The sequence below is a fragment of the Eleutherodactylus coqui genome, chromosome 7 (genome assembly GCF_035609145.1).
Source record: "Eleutherodactylus coqui strain aEleCoq1 chromosome 7, aEleCoq1.hap1, whole genome shotgun sequence".
Taxonomy (NCBI): domain Eukaryota; kingdom Metazoa; phylum Chordata; class Amphibia; order Anura; family Eleutherodactylidae; genus Eleutherodactylus; species Eleutherodactylus coqui.
Genome location: NC_089843.1, coordinates 776,663 through 789,672, shown reverse-complemented (window position 1 = coordinate 789,672; position 13,010 = coordinate 776,663). Strand labels below are relative to the sequence as shown.

The 13,010-nt window shown below is 46.9% G+C and overlaps 2 protein-coding genes across 3 annotated transcripts in view; both read left to right on the top strand.

Moving 5' to 3' along the window:
* The window catches only part of LOC136572300 (gastrula zinc finger protein XlCGF17.1-like), a 354,860-nt gene that overhangs the window by 161,676 nt on the left and 180,174 nt on the right, over positions 1-13,010 (top strand). The window lies entirely within an intron of this gene.
* LOC136572298 (zinc finger protein 300-like) overlaps positions 1-13,010 on the top strand; it is a 95,080-nt gene that overhangs the window by 6,388 nt on the left and 75,682 nt on the right. The window contains exon 1 of one of the 2 annotated variants that reach the window (XM_066572761.1): positions 4,873-4,950. The exons of the other annotated variant lie outside the window; for it this stretch is intronic. The gene's annotated coding sequence lies outside the window, so the exon portion shown is untranslated. Of the gene's footprint in view, positions 1-4,872; positions 4,951-13,010 lie in introns of those variants that run through there. 2 annotated transcript variants of the gene reach the window in all.

Below are 13,010 nucleotides of genomic sequence, written 5' to 3'. Positions count from 1 at the left end.
TTGTTGGGGATGTGGGTGCAGCATGAATCCCCAATCATCTTGCTGACTCCTCCTTTCTCTGCTATTGGCCTGTCCAGAGCAAGTCGGTTCAGGAAGGCCATAGAGGATGTTGAGCCTAGTTGTTCCTCTAGTCCTTGTATGGCATCTCTGGTGTAATTTACAAATCTCTGTTGATTATAATTTATATAATTAATCATATCAATATTTTTATTAATTGTGCACCAAGGACAAAAGACAGATTAGATTCCTCCTGTAATCTGGTTTCTGGCTTTAAACTCATCTGGCCCTGCCCTCGGTACCCCTATTTCATCAATATAAATACCTGCATCACAAGATCCACCAGGGAGATTACATGGCAGTCCATGCAGAGATTGTTTATGTCCTGTTGGGGGTGTGATTGTGTGTCCTGTCCACCCAGCTGCGAACAGCTGAAAGGGGAGGAGTACCTTTGTAGGTGCGCACTTACCTTTCCACAATCTGGGCAGTGTTGCACGCATCCTACCATCACCACAAATCCACCAGACATCCTGCAATGCAGGTAACATATGTTCAGATTGAACCTGTAATAGCTGAGGAAAGTATAGGCCTAGACAAGGGGCCGAACCAAACAGAATGTCATAAGGACTGTGTAGTGGGTCCTCAACGGAGACCGGTGCTGATGTTGCCTGAGTCCAAATTCAAATGAAAGTTATAGCGAGTACTCAGAGGAGAACCATAAGAAGCCACTACACACACAGCCTAGGGAATCAAATGAGTTCTGCTTTATTAGGAGAAACACACAGCTTATATAGGCCGTCGCCCGCACAGGGTGCGACTTTGAAGAATTACTTAATCAGGTGATTAGTTTGAGAAACAGAATATTAGCACATTCCATTCTTGCAAAAACAACTTATCTTGAAAAAGCACATCTGCTGCGTTGGGGCGCATCCGGCCACAAACTGTCAGTAAGACACTTATCTTATCTACCTAGTTCCTTATCTGGTGCAAAGTCTGGACTAATAAGCAACTTCTAAGTTCCTTATTTTTCTTATGTTACTCAGAAACAAGATTAACCCTTAACATAATCCCCCATTTGCATATCAGAGACACATTATCTCCTGGTTCTGTCACCCGTTGGTGCCGACTCCAGCCAGATCCCCAGGTAGAAATGGTGCACTCTATGTCCATCTAGGGTACCAAGACATTTAAACAAATGACATAATATCAAATATTGCAAGTCAATCAAGTTTTCAATACAGTAATCTTAGATTTATCAGCATCAATATCATCATCGTCATGTTAGACATCTCCCGATTTCATTAGGGTCACAAGTAAAATTATAACACACTTCAGCCAACGCAACATTTCTCACCTGAAACCGAGTCATATTCGTCCAATGTGTATGTTCAACGGCATCGCAATGGGGACAATATTCGTATATATTAAGGAAGGTGTTTTCCTGAACATTGTCATCCACTACATCACTATCATTGTGTACTATTGAGTATTGCCCAGTACCCCCCCCACCCAAACAACGCCGGGATCCCACCCATCACTTTTCCTCTGGCTCGGGAACTTCTTGCAGTGGGAGGCTTGTATCCAGGTAGCTCTCCCTTCTACCTTTACCGAAGTACACGTTGTCAACAGAACTTGGTATGGTCCGTCAAACCTTGGGTCCAAGGCCTTTCTTACGTGTCTTTTTACGACCACCCAGTCTCCAGGCTGCAAGGAGTGAGTCCCCTCTAGGTTGTCAGGGTCTGGAATTGAGGAAAATACTAGATCGGGTGTTACTTTCAGCGACATAGTTCTTGTACATATTCAGTAACCTTATCACACCCCTGCTGCAGGGCCTGTGGATGGTACAGGCTTAATCTTGGCACTGAGCCAAACAGCACTTCATACGGAGAAGGACCTGTCTTTCGATTGGGGGTGGTGCGTACAGAATAAAGAACCATCGGGAGGCACTCTGGCCATGGTTTTCTAGTTTCAGCCATGGCTTTTTGGATTTTGAGTTTTAAAGTACCATTAAGTCCTTCTACTTTTCCCGAACTCTGCGGGTGGTAGGGAGTGTGAAACGCTTGTTCCACCCCAAGGCTGACATCACCTCTCGCATCACTTCACCTGTAAAATGTGTACCTCTGTCACTCTCAATTGTCTCTAGTACCCCAAATCTACATACAAGTTCTGACACAAGTTTAGTCACTGTGCATTGTGCGGTGGCTTTGAACAGGTCCACGCACACAAGGACGTACTCATACCTGCCTGATTTGGGAAGCTGGATGTAATCGATTTGTAATATCTGAAAAGGATACAGTGGTCTGGGTGTGCACTTCACATATGCCTTCGCCAACCTGTCCAACCCTGGAGCATACCATACCTTGTCCATAACAGAAACCATGGCATTCCGAGAGGCATGCACTTTCCCGTGAGCTAGGACGGCGAGGTGGGGGTAGGCAGCCGCTGGTACATCATCTACGTACCTGGCTCCTGCCTTGGCCCACTGCTCCACTTCATCCTGTAGAACGCCAAATCCCACATCAACAAGAGTGGTGGGACCAAGATCCAACTTACAGCACAAGGGGTCTTGCGTCCTGTCCAGGAGAGCTGCAGCCTTGGCTGCCCTATCCTTGCTCTCCGGTGACTGTCCCTGCTTGTGTGCTTTAACCTTTATTATGGCCACCTGTTCTGACAACATGATGGCCTGCATTAATCTATACACCATTCTTAATGGGCTTGCTTTGTGCCGTGAGAAAGCTCCTGGACCGCCAGATGGGTCCATAATCGTGTGCAGTACCAAAGGCGTACCTGGAATCAGTGTAGATGTTAGCCGTGGTACCTTCGTACAGGTCTCAGTTGGAGCACGGAGCTCAGTCTCCTGCGCTGACATGTATGGCGGCAGTGGTTTTTGTACAAGCATCTCATTCAGTGTGACTACTTCAAAACCTGCTACAAACCTTCCTTCGTCATTCAGGTATCTGGATCCATCCACAAACATTTCAAGGTGGGGGTTTAGGAGGGCTTTGTCAGTGACATGTGCGAACCCAGCTGTCTCCTGCTCCATGAGCGCTGCACAATCATGCTGGTGTTCTGCGTCAAAGGCCTCCTGCTCATCAGTCAGGGAATTTGCAAAAAGCTGGTCCCCTGTACTTACTCCCCCATTTGAATCAGTGTCACCTAATGGAAGTAAGGTGGCTGGATTCAAGGTGGTGCACCTTTGGAATGAGATGTTCGAGGAGGAATGCACTGCGAGTTCCATTGTATCTGTCTGGCAAGAGACAGATGTCTACAGCTTACCTGTGTCAGGATACCATGTATGTCATGTGGGGTGTAAATCACCATGGTGGGATCTAAGACAACGTCAGAACTTTTGTCCAGTAGCGCCTGAACTGCTAGAACCGCTCGGACGCATGATGGAGACCCTCTAGCCACTGCGTCAGGATGGGCACTGTAGTATGCTACAGGTCGCTTTTTGCCACCATGCATTTGTGTCAGTACAGTGGTGGCATGTCCCGCCATCTCAGTGACGTACATTTGGAAAGGTTTGTCATAGTCTGGCAGCCCCAGTGCGGGTGCGCTGGTTATCTGTACTTTCAGCTGATGGAGGGCTGACTCGGCCTGTGGGGTCAGGGCAAATGGCCGTGAATCCAAACAGTCGTACAGAGGCTGCATGGTCATGGAGGCAGAGCTTATCCATGGCCGACAGTATGAAACCAGTCCCAAGAAGGTACGCAACTGGGCATGGGAGGTGGGAAGTTGCATGTCACTTACCACCTTCGTGCGTTCCGGCGTCAGGTGTTTAGTACCTGGACCTAGGCAGTGGCCCAGGAACACTACGTGAGATTTGCAGAACTGAAGTTTCTCTTTGCTGGCTTTGCAGCCATTCTACTCTGATGGAGGAAACACAAAAGGCTTAGTGATGCATTGAGGTAACTATTCGGGTCAGGAGCACATAAAAGTAAATCATCAACATATTACAAGAGGGCGGTGCCCTCGGGAATTGGCCAGGCGTCTAATACCAGCTTCATGCATCAGGTGAACTGGTTTTGGGCTATTCTGAGCCCCTTGTGGCAGCACTGTCCAGCAGTACTGCTTTCCTCTGGAAGTAAATGCAAATAAATACTGACAGTCTGGCTGGCCCTTTATACCCTTTTTCTTGACGGGGAACAAAGGGGTATTGGCTGGGGAGACACATTCCTTGAGGGCTTTAAGTTGGTATAAAGAAAAGACGGTGTCTGCAATTGCATCTTCCTGGGCATGTGCCAGGGGGTACTGACGGACCATGGGGGCTTTTTCCCCTTCTTTTAGGTAAACCATTACCGGTGGGACTGACAGTCTGCCGAGGTCCGTCTGACTGGTGACCCAAAGGCTCGAAGGAACGACACTAAGAGCTTGTTCCTCTGCGTGCGTAAGAGTGAGGACAGGGAGAGGTGTTGCTAGGTATGCTGCCATCCGACAGAAGGTCGGGTGAATTTCAGACCCTGGGTGTATACGAGCATCACCGGACGGGTGAAGTTCGATACAACATCCCAAGGGTCCCATTACATCGGTTCCCAATATGCTTTCAGGACTTTCCAGCACAAGGAAGCGCGTGAGGCATCGCGACCCTTTAGTGTCTTTTCTTTACTGGAAAAAGAGGGGTGTTTGCCGGAGAACGTATCTCACGCAAATCCTCCATCGGAACCAAGTCTCCCACTTGTTCCCCAATCAGCATTTTTCTTGTGGGAAACTAAAGGGATACTGTTTGACCCAGGGGTGCGTATCCTGGCTTCAGATTTACCATCATAGGGGGTATATTCAATTTCCCTATGTCTGTCTTGCAGGTGGCTTACTGTTTGTCAGGACCTGTTGAAAGCTGAGTTTCTGCAGTAGCTATCAAGACAAACACATGAGCCGGATCCACCAAGAGAGCAGTTAGTTTACAAAACTCTTCTGAACTGTCACCTGAGATCTCAACCCGTACCGATCCATCTGGTGAGAATTTGATGGATGCAGATAAGGCTTGTAAGATATCAGTACAAATAACAGTGACATGAATTACAACAAGGCAGAATAATCCACAAACATCTAGCCACATTGGAATATGATATTCTTTAAGCAAATTCATTATTAATCTGATCCTGCCTGCAATGTCTCATCAAATTTGAGAAGAAAAAAACTTTTCCTAACTGCCCAAGCTTCTCACCCTCTCCCCCCCCCCCTTTCGGAGAAGAGAAGGATGAAACATTACGTACTTTTACATCATCTAGCTCCACCCCTTCGATGCTGGTCGTTTGCATGTCTCTCCTACAGAACATTCTCTCAGAGACAGTACAATACTAACAGTATTTAGCAGTGATACAGACGTCCAATCACAGAACTGAGATTTACCCAGAAAGCAAAAATATACCTTAAAATCCCTATATGTTTTCTATTTTTAAGACCGTATAATTCACGTAATTCATTACAAGTTTCTTATTTCATCAGCGTTTGTCCTTTCTATGACCCTGAATTTTATCTCTCTATGAAACAGAACAATAGCTAAGATTTTAGAAAGCGGCCAGAACATTCAGACTTTAAACAACATTAATCATTAGTGAATACAAGAGGTATATTTCTCTGAGGATATGAATAGTTAAACACATAGAAAAGACAACATGCGAAGCGCTTCTAACAACGCAACATTTTCTGCATTTTTAACCCTTGTATTCTTAAAAGCCCCCAGAGATGTGAGTGGGGTATAGCTTTCTTACACTTGCATGAAGGAGACTAAAACGTACAACAAAGATTAGATTATATAACATCAAGACATACAAGACAAACAATAATGGTTATTTGTGGAAACATGGATATTAAGATCTCGTATTACCCGTGAATTCTGAGACAGGATTTTGTAGCCCCAGTGTCTATAAGGAAAGGCACTTTCCCATCTCCTGTGGAAGCAGGCTCAAAGATCTGAATGCCTCTGTCCTTTGCTTCCACGATAGGGATACTGGGGCGGGATTGTCGGGACTTCATTGGGACGGATTCGGGCGACTCGGCGCGTCGTTGCCGCTGGGAGTGGCGCCCTGATCTGTCTCCTGCTCACGAGGTTTCTTGGGACAACAGCAATTCTTGGCCAGGTGGCCTATCTTGCCGCAATTATAACACTTGCGTGTTCCTCTGTTTGGTCTGTCCTGGAACTGCACCTTCCCCCCTTGGTTGCTATAGTATTTAACCGCCGCTACAGGGCACTTCTCATCCATAGCAAACCCTACTGCCTTTTTATACAAGTCCATGGGCTTGGCTTGTCGCCAGTCGGGGGTACATGCCTCTACTTTATCTGCCAATGATGGGCCAATGCCTTGCATGAACACCTCACACATCATTGGGTAGTACACTTCATCTGCACAGAGGGTGAGACCCATGTCCCTAGCCTTCGTTCCCAGCCTACCAAAATAACATTCAATGGTTTCATTCTTTTCCCGTCTACACATAGTTAAAGCCGTTTGTCTTCGTAAAGGCTTTTGTTGTCCGCACCTGGGACAATCCCAGTAAGGTTTCCCTTTTTGGGACTTCTTTGGTGGAACTGTGGCAGTACAACTCTGATAGTCAGGAAGAATGTCGTAGCTGTCTGCGGTTGGTAGGACCGGGTACATCCTAGCCGGGTTTGGCACCGGGGGTGAGTACACAAATATGCCGGCATCGCTCGGTGCAAAGTCCCATTGTTCTACATTTACCTTTTTGCTATATCTTATTATGGCCTCTATTCCTTTTTCTAGACCGGTGTCTCTGATATCTTTCATGCTTTTTCCCGTACTATTGCCAGAACCCATAGTTAAAGATTCCCGCCTTTTTAAGTCCTATCTTTCTATATTTTATACACTTGTCTGCATACGTCTCCCCCTTCCCTCTCCTTAATTATCTCTATAGGGGTCAGGTAAGCTTTAGACTGTTCAGACCCCATTTCCAAACCATGAAGGTAATCTACTCCCACTATTCATCACTAAGTATACAGGACCTTATTTCACACAGTTGCACTAAGGACACTTAGTCCCTGGTCCTGGAATAGTTTTACGGAACTACTACAGCAATCACTTAGACTACTTAGGGGGGTTTAGGGGAGACCAGACCTCTCCTCTAAGGGAACTTTTGGTGATATTATAACAGATCCAGTAAAAGCAAATTATGGCTAAAATGACACAGACTATCAACGTACAGATTTCAACAATTACTACAGGCAACATGGCATGAAAATATCCCAGTAGTGAGTTCTTCCATCTATTACAGTTTCATGAACAAACTACACAAAGAGGCGGGGAACCTGAAAGTAACACATGCAGCGACTAACCTTCTGTCAACAGTAGACACAAGTCAGGGGAGCCCAGAGCTGAAAATGGCAAGTCAAGGGCTTACCCTACACCGGTGTTTTGTAGATCTGGGGTCCCGTGATCCTGGTCCTGGGGTTGTTGGCAGTTGGTGTTGTCAGGTATCGGCTGCAGGTGAAGAGGAGTCCCCGCCCCACGTTGGGCGCCAAGTAACTGTAGGGGGTCCTCAACGGAGACCGGTGCTGATGTTGCCTGAGTCCAAATTCAAATGAAAGTTATAGCGAGTACTCGGAGGAGAACCATAAGAAGCCACTACACACACAGCCTAGTGAATCAAATGAGTTCTGCTTTATTAGGAGAAACACACAGCTTATATAGGCCGTCGCCCGCACAGGGTGCGACTTTGAAGAATTACTTAATCAGGTGATTAGTTTGAGAAACAGAATATTATTAGCACACTCCATTCTTGCAAAAACAACTTATCTTGAAAAAGCACATGTGCTGCGTTCGGGCGCATCCGGCCACAAACTCCGGCCACAAACTGTCAGTAAGACACTTATCTTATCTACTTAGTTCCTTATCTGGCGCAAGGTCTGGACTAATAAGCAACTTCTAAGTTCCTTATTTTTCTTATGTTACTCAGAAACAAGATTAACCCTTAACAACTGAGACCTGTCTGTTTGGTGGGCATGCGTCTTATTGGCAAGAGAGACAAGGAAAGACACTCAGGCCAAGGTTTATTCCATTCAGTTATTGCTTGCAAAAGATTGTTCTTTATGATCCTATTCAGCCTCTCTACTACCCCACTGCTTTGAGGATGGTAGGGTGTGTGGAATGCCTGTTCTATGCCTAAGATCACTGCCATCTCACTAAAGGGAGCACCACGGTCACTCTCAATGGTTTCTGGGACACCAAACCTACGGACCACTTCAGAAAGAAGCTTTTTGGCTGTATTTTTGGCATTAGACACAGAAACGGGGTAAGTCTCCAGCCAGAGAAGAGAGCAATACATACAAGGACGTATTGAAACGGTCCAGATTTGATGAAGTTGTATGTAGTCAATCTGCAACCTCTGGGAGGGGTACAAGGGCCTAGGAGTGTGTTTAGAAAGGGTTTTCACAATTTTACCTGGGTTGGACAATGCACAAGTCATACATCACTGAGTGTAAGAGACAGCAACTACCGAAAAACCGGGCGCATACCAATACCTGGAAACAAGATCACACATTGCAGTTTTAGAGGCATGCATGGGGCCATGTGTTATGGAGGCTAGCACTGGAAATGAGGCTCTTGGAAGACAAGGCTTCCCGTGAAGTGTCCACATGCCACTGGAATCTGAAGTGGCTCCTTTTGCTTACCAACCCGACACTTCATGGGAAGATGCTTGTTTCTGAAAAGACAAAAGAAGATGTTGTGAGACATTTAGCGATGGTGACATGTTGTCTTCTTCTTGGCAGATGGCCAGCAGGGCTGCTTCTTTGGTTGCTTGGTCTGCCAAGGCATATCTATTGTCCATGTAAATGTTAACTGTCTTGTGCCAGCATACAGGCGTGTGTAAGGGCCTGCAGTTCAGCTTGTTGGGCTGAGACGTGTGTAAGTAATGACTGTTGATGAAGGACAGGGGTCTGTGTGCTGACCACATATCCAGTGAGGAATTGTCTATCTACAGCATACCTGGTGCCATCAACGAACAAGGTTAAGTCGGGACTAAGTAGCGGAGTGTCCTTGATGGAATCAAACCCACAGGTTTCCATCTGTATGAGCTGGGCGCAGTTGTTCTTCTCGAGTCACTTGGTCAGTGTCATCCTGTTCCGGTAAAAGAATAGCAGGATTCAAAGTCTGACAGTGGGTGATGGTAACGTTGGCAGGCATCAGGAGGGCACATTGGAGTCTCAGGCAACGGGCTGCAGACAAGTACTTGGGCTGAACCTGTGTTAGAATGGCAGAGATATCATGTGGTGCTAACAGTTGTACCTCATGATCCAGAACTAGGTGTGCTGATTTGTCCAACATCCTAGAGACCTGCCGATAGTGCTCGTAGACAGGGAGGTGATCGTCTGGCAACAGGGTCTAACCTGCTGGAGTAGTAGGCTGCGGGTCGTTGGTGCCCTCCATGCTGCTGTGTGAGGACTGCTGGTGCGTGTCCATTGTTCTCATTGCAGTAGAGCCTGAAGGGTTTGTCATAGTTGGGCAGGCCCAGGGCTGGGGCTGCCAAGATGGCTACTTCTGTAAGTTGGAAGGTAGAGGGGAGCGCTCACTCGGAGGATGCTGAGGGATGCAGTTAATGAAGGGTCCCAGGTTCTAAGGAAGGCAGAGGTTCATGGGTGCTTGAAGCAATCTCATATGAATACGAGAGAGCAGCCAGAGGAGACTCCAATCACGTGGTGAAGGAGGAGAAATAAATGCAACAAGAAGAAAAAATTCTCAGCGCTCACACCATACAATGAAATGAAGAATGAAAGGCGAAGAAATTGAATTATGCAACTTACTTCACGGAGGCGCCTGTGACACAGGCGCCTCCTGATCCGGGGTGGCGTATCAAGTAGTAGTAAACACCGGCGGCGATAGGAAGTTCCACGGTTTAATATACAAAATAAATACAATACACAACGCGTTCGGCCGAATGGCCTTTTTCAAGTGTATGAGGTACAAACATTCATTCATATATATATACACTACCGTTCAAAAGTTTGGGGTCACATTGAAATGTCCTTATTTTTGAAGGAAAAGCACTGTACTTTTCAATGAAGATAACTTTAAACTAGTCCTAACTTTAAACAAATGCACTCTATACATTGCTAATGTGGTAAATGACTATTCTAGCTGCAAATGCCTGGTTTTTTGTGCAATATCTACAAAGGTGTATAGAGGCCCATTTCCAGCAACTATCACTCCAGTGTTCTAATGGTACAATGTGTTTGCTCATTGGCTCATAAGGCTAATTGATGATTAGAAAACCCTTGTGCAATCATGTTCACACATCTGAAAACAGTCTAGCTCGTTACACAAGCTACAAAACTGACCTTCCTGTGAGCAGATTGAGTTTCTGGAGCATCACATTTGTGGGGTCAATTAAACGCTCAAAATGGCCAGAAAAAGAGAACTTTCATCTGAAACTCGACAGTCTATTCTTGTTCTTAGAAATGAAGGCTATTCCATGCGAGAAATTGCTAAGAAATTGAAGATTTCCTACAACGGTGTGTACTACTCCCTTCAGAGGACAGCACAAACAGGCTCTAACCAGAGTACAAAAAGAAGTGGGAGGCCGCGTTGCACAACTAAGCAAGAAGATAAGCACATTAGAGTCTCTGGTTTGAGAAACAGACGCCTCACAGGTACCCAACTGGCATCTTCATTAAATAGTACCCGCAAAACACCAGTGTCAACATCTACAGTGAAGAGGCGGCTGCGGGATTTTGGGCTTCAGGGCAGAGTGGCAAAGAAAAAGCCATATCTGAGACTGGCCAATAAAAGAAAAAGATTAAGATGGGCAAAAGAACACAGACATTGGACAGAGGAAGACTGGAAAAAAGTGTTGTGGACGGATGAATCCAAGTTTGAGGTGTTTGGATCACAAAGAAGAACGTTTGTGAGACGCAGAACAAATGAAAAGATGCTGGAAGAATGCCTGACGCCATCTGTTAAGCATGGTGGAGGTAATGTGATGGTCTGGGGTTGCTTTGGTGCTGGTAAGGTGGGAGATTTGTACAGGGTAAAAGGGATTCTGAAGAAGGAAGGCTATCACTCCATTTTGCAACGCCATGCCATACCCAGTGGACAGCGCTTGATTGGAACCAATTTCATCCTACAACAGGACAATGACCCTAAACACACCTCCAAATTGTGCAAGAACTATTTACAGCAGAAGCAGGCAGCTGGTATTCTATCGGTAATGGAGTGGCCAGCGCAGTCACCAGATCTGAACCCCATTGAGCTGTTGTGGGAGCAGCTTGACCGTATGGTACGCCAGAAGTGCCCATCCAACCAATCCAACTTGTGGGAGATGCTTCTAGAAGCGTGGGGTGCAATTTCACAAGCTTACCTCAACAAATTAACAGCTAGAATGTCAGAGGTGTGCAATGCTGGAATTGCTGCAAAAGGAGGATTCTTTGACGAAAGCAAAGTTTGATGTAAAAACAATGTTATTTCACATACAAATCATTATTTCTAACCTTGTCAATGTCTTGGCTCTATTGTCTATTCATTTCACAACGCATGGTTGGGAATAAGTGGGACTTTTCATGGAAAACACAAAATTGTTTGGGTGACCCCAAACTTTTGAACGGTAGTGTGTGTGTGTGTGTATGTATATGTGTATATGTGTATATATATCAAATAAAATGAAAATACCTGATAAGTGATGTGGAATGTAGCAAATGAGGTTTCCAGGATGTGTAGAGGCATTGCATGGTGCTGGCGTTTAGCGTGACGGCGCATAGTCACGTGACTATGCGTCACAAGGAAGTTGTTGATGACATAGGTACAGCGCGTCATATGGCGCGACTGTGGGCGTGTAGTTATTACGACGCGTCACATGGCGCGACCATGGGCATGTTCACATATTTTCGTGTGATCGCGTCGTGTAATAACGCGATGATCACGTGATACTGATGTCTAACGTGACGGCAGGTGGGGGATTGAAGGTGCCAAGGGAAGAAGAGAGGGGCACGTAAGAATGGAAGGTACCCAAGGAAGAAGAGAGGGGCATGTGGGGACGAAAGGTACCGAGACAAGGGCATGTGGGGATAGAAGGTACCAAGGGAAGGAGAGAGAGGGGCATGTAGGGACAGAAGGTGTTGAGGGAAGGAGAGAGAGGCACGTGGGGATAGAGGGTACCAAGGGAAGGAGAGAGAGGCACGTGGGAATGGAAGGTACCGGAGGAAGAAGAGACGGGCATGTGGTAATAGAAGGTACCGAGGGAAGGATAGAGGGGCAGATTGGGATGGAAACTACCGAGGGAAGGAGAGAGGTGCATGTAGGGACAGAAGGTACCGATGGAAGGAGAGAGGGGCAGATGGGGATAGACACTACCGAGGGAAGGAAAGAGGTGCACGTAGGGACGGAAGGTACCGAGGAAGGGAGAGAGGGGCAGATGGGGATGGAAACTACCGAGGGAAGGAGAGAGGTGCATGTAAGGACGGAAGGTGTCGAGAGAACGAGAGAGGGGCAGATGAAGATTGAAGGAGAGAGAGGCACGTGGGGATAGAAGGTATCAAGGGAAGGAGAGAGGGGCATGTATGGATGGAAACTACTGTGGGAAGGATAGAGGTGCATGTGGAAACGGAAGCTGCCGAGGAAAGGAGAGAGAGGCACGTGGGGATGGAAGGTGCCGAGGAATGAGATAGGTGCACGTGGGAACGGAAGCTGCTGAGGGAAGGAGAGAGGGGCATGTGGGGACGGAAGGTGCCGAGGGAAGTAGAGAGGGGCACGTGGGGACGGAAGGTGCTGAGGAAAGTAGGGAGGGGCACGTGGGGACGTAAGGTGCCGAGGGAAGGAGAGAGGTGCATGTGTGGACGGAAGGGGCCGAAGGAGAGAGGGGCATGCAGGGATAGAAGATACCAAGTGAAGGAGAGAGGGGCATGTGTGAATGGAATGTACAAAGGGAAAGAAAGAGGGGCATGTTGCGACGGAAGGTGCCGAGGTAAGGAGAGAGGGGCTCATCGGAATGGAAGTTGCCGAGGTAAGGAGAGAGGGGCTCGTGGGAATGGAAGTTCCGAGGGAAGGAGAGAGGGGCACATGGAAACAAAA